The following is a 4,191-nucleotide window of genomic DNA, read 5'->3' as shown; positions in this document are numbered from 1 at the left end:
TGATTTCATTCTGGTAGAAGACGCAAAAATTAGGTATGGCTCATTAGATGATGCAGTGAAGGTCATTTGAGGGCTTACAGATCCATGGCTGGTAAAGGCTTTCTGGTTATTACCAACTCAAGAGGAAGAGAGGCTGTGGTTTGGCATGGTAGTTGGGAACATGTTTTACTTTGACAAAGCTATGCCGATGAGGTGTTCAGTGGAGTGTGCCACTTATGAGAAGTTAAGCACAGCACTCCACTGGATCTGGCAGCAATGGGTGGGAACTTAGAAGGCAGTACATTACTTGGATGATTTTTTATTGGTAGGTGAAGGGACTGAAGTAGCTATCGAGGGTATGTGGTTGTTTTTGATGATGTTCAAGGAGCTGGGGGTTCCATTGGCTGCTCAGAAGTTGGAAGGCCCTGCCAAGGTGATGTGTTTATAGGTTCATAGGTTGGTACTAGGCTATCAGCCCTAGTGCCTAAACAAGCCTAGCCATAACAATTCCCTGGCTATTTCTTCCCACACTATTTACTTCCCTGGACCCCCTGTCTAGCAGGGTGACTGACGTGATCCCCGGGGCGAATTTCCTTTCTCCCATCCAATCGTCAAGGTTCCTTTTGAAGAGGGCCAAAGAGGCACTCTGCTTGACATGTATGTGCAATCTATTCAAGAGTCTGGGGAGTCTCTGGGTCAGGAACCTATCCCTCCAGCATGTTTTGTTTATTGTGATGACAAGGTTTAGATCCCTGGAGCGTGTGGCTCTGAGGGATTGGGATTTCTTTAAGTGCAGCATGTCCAACAGCTCTGGGATTGACATGGCCTTGTATGTTAAGCAGAGATCGCCTCTGAGTAGACGATTTTTGGGATTGTTAGTGGATGTAGGGCAAGGCTTGTCTTTTTTACCACTTGAGAAGATAGAGCACTTGAAGAAAAAAATTACTTCAGTGAGGGTCAAAGACAAGGTACAAATTAAGGATGTCATTTAGTTTTTAGGACTGATGAATTTTGCTCATCAGGCAATTCATCTTGGTTGGACATTCTGTAGGAATATGGCTTTCTTGCTGAATAGGGGAGAAGCAAACATCATTAGGTGAGGATTGGTAAACTTGTTCATGCTGAATAGTGTTGATGTTGTCCTTTCCAGAACAGTTTAATGGTGTTTCATTTTGGCAGTCGGACTGGGTTGGTCAAGGAGACTTGCAATTTATTAAAGATGCAGCAGGGGTTATTGTGATGGGAACATTTTTTAGTGGTGAATGGTTTGCGGCTCAATGGCTGAATAAATGGACAAATGAATGGAAGAAAGATGTGGCCATTTTAAAATTGATGCCTATTTGGGTGGCATCTGTGGTCTGGCAGGAGCAGTTGCATGGTAAGAGGGTAGTTTTTCATTTGGACAATATTGTACTGGTGCAGATTTTACAGTCAAAGACAGCAAAATCTAGCTTCTTTTTGTTGGTATTACAGAAATTGGTTTTACAGAGTTTGTTGATAAACTTTTCTTTTACAGGTGTGCATTTGGTAGGCGTTAAGAATGGGATTGCTGACAGTTTGTCTCATTTTCAGTTTTGCAGATTTTGGCAGTTAGCCTTGGAGGCAGCAAGCAAACCAGTAATGTTGCCAGACCAGGTGTGGCAGATTGGACTGGACTAGTGAGAAAGTTGGTGCAGCAGTCTTGGGAACATTCTACAAGGAAGACGTATGTTAGGGCTTTACATGATTTTGGTAAATTTGTTTTGCAGCTACCTGAGAAAGAGGGAGTTTGGTTGGAGACATAGTTATTGGAGTATTTAGCCCAAGCCTGGGTGCAAAGTAAGGCGGCCAAATCATTTAAGGTGGATCTAGCTGTTATTAGTATATTTGAGTGAGTGGCAGGGTTGCAGGATGTGATGAAATAATGGACAGTAACTCATGTGTTGAAAGGCTGGGGGAGAGTTGCTGGTGGTAGGGTGGACAGGTGGTGACCAATGACAAGACATCTATATGTGCTTTGCCATTAATAATGGAAAATGTACAAAGGAATAGCAACATGAGCCAATGGTACAATAGATGTTCTAGCTTGGTATGTATTTATTTCACAAAGAATCAGATTCTGCTTGTACGGCTATACCACCTTGAATGCGCCCAACCTTGTCTGGTCTCAGAAGCTAAGCAGGGTCAGGCCTTGTTAGTATTTGGATGGGCAACCACCTGGGAATACCAGGTGCTGAACCAGTAAAACCATGGAGTTTGTTCTTATCAGGACAAGAAGTCAATTTCCATTATGTCTTTATGTCCTTTATTTTGCTTGACAGTTTGAACCAAGAGAAATTCATTAATGACTGTCTCAGTAATAGAATCTAAACCACTAGATCTTTAGTTAAGTTTCATTCAAAAAGGACTGATGCTATTTATACAAGCCCTAAGTAGTTACATACATCCTAAGTATTTACTAGGGAAGAAAGAACTGAAGTAACACCAACACGGATTAGTGTTGACAAGGCTGCCTTAGCCTGATATGTGCTGTTTCTTCAAGGAAATTGTCTTTATTTGGCAACTTGGAGGTGTGCTTCCTTCAAAATGTCTGATTGGCTGTGAACTCATTGGTTTGAAAAAAGGCATTGGTTTGGATTTAGCACCATGACTGGTGTTTCATTCATTTATCTTAGTCTTGTGGAATCTGATTCTTTATGATCTGAGGAAGGCTTTTAGCCAAAAGCGCTTACCATATACAAATCAACAAGGGCTTGGTTTTATTGCTTTATGTCTCATTTTAAGTCTAACAATTAAAGTTTTTATTTTATTCTGAAGAGCATAAGTTTTAGTAGCCGGTCGTAGTGTGTTTCAGTTTTTACACAGATCTTTTGCTTAGTTTTTGAGCCCATCTTTGGCAGTCACAGGATAGTTTCTCTTTCTTGCTTCACTCCAATGTAGGTTGATTGTGTTGGTGAAACTTAAGAGGGCAGTAGTTATTTTATTTATTTATTGTATTATGATTAGGTCTCAATCTGTGCTGGGAGTTAGCTAGGAGCTTATTGTCTAAGAGGTGGTAGATAAATTGAGAATGTATGCACCTTTCTAAAATGTTGGATCGAGATAATATAGCAATAGGTCTTGAATTAGATAGTTCAGTTGAAGTACCCCCTTTGTGGAGACTGGTTATATAAGAAACTTTCCAGGAGATGCTGGACCTGATGTTCAGTGATAGATTGATTGATTAGAATTAATACAGGGTAGGCTATAGCAACAGCTGTCATCTTCAGATATTCTGGTGGATGTTTGTCAGCCGCAATGGTTGTTGATTTCAGTTTTTGAATCGATTTCTTTATGGTGTTTGTTGAGATGGGATGGAAGGAGAAAGTGCTGCTGTTCCTGTTTTCTAATAATGGTATAGTATCTGGTGCAGAACAGTTGTTTTTGGACAGTGCCAGAATACTCTCAGTGAAATATTTGTTAAGTTGCTCGACAGTTGCACCCAACTTTGTGGTGGTTATGGAGGTTGGGGTAGATACCTGACCGAGGAGCAGGATAGTTTTGATAGCTGACCAAATGTTTTGTGGATTTTTTGATGAGTTATTTGTATGTTGGTATAGTATTGTTTTTTATCCAGTTTGATTCGAGTTTTCGCTTTTTTTCTCAGTTGCTTGTATGCAAGTTAATTTGGTATAGATTTAGTAGTTTTTCAGTGTTCCCAGGCTTTTATCTCCAAGCTTGAAAAGATTTTTAGTTTCTTTGGTTAGCAAAGGGGTGATGAGGGTTGATGTTTGTTTTAGTTCTGATTGTCCTAAGAATACAGATTTATTTAGAACATTTAGGAATGTGTTGCTGAAGTATCCAATGGCTGTGTTTAGGGGTAGCTCTTTTAGAATAGACCAGTTACATTGGTTAAGTGTGTTCACTAGTGTCTGGGGATTGAGACTGCTTTTGTTCCAGATTTGGTGGTAAACAGTAGCTTTGGGAATATTGTTTTTTTGTCTTAGTAGGAAGATTGGTGAATGGTCACTTCGGTTGTCAGGGAGACAGACGAGTATTGGCAGTATAGAGTTTTAGTAGTGAGCGTCTAGTCAAGGATGGATTGTCTATTTGAATTTTTATCTACTCAAGTGGCATTTTGGATAAGTTGTGTAAGTCCATACAGATTTATATGACTGATGGGGTTCTATGCATTACAGATAAACCAGTCTAAGTTAGAGTCTCACATTATTACTGTTTCTTGGGAAAAGGTTT

General features: G+C 40.2%; 1 pseudogene; it reads left to right on the top strand.

The window, feature by feature from the left end:
• The first annotated feature begins 2,081 nt into the window (after positions 1-2,081).
• On the top strand, positions 2,082-2,200 carry LOC122791139 (annotated as a pseudogene).
• Positions 2,201-4,191: the final 1,991 nt, after the last annotated feature.

This window comes from Protopterus annectens, chromosome 16.part0 (genome assembly GCF_019279795.1).
Source record: "Protopterus annectens isolate FY-2018-M chromosome 16.part0, PAN1.0, whole genome shotgun sequence".
NCBI lineage: Eukaryota > Metazoa > Chordata > Ceratodontiformes > Protopteridae > Protopterus > Protopterus annectens.
The sequence above is the reverse complement of the archived record's forward strand: the minus strand, read 5'-3'. Positions and strand labels throughout refer to the sequence as shown.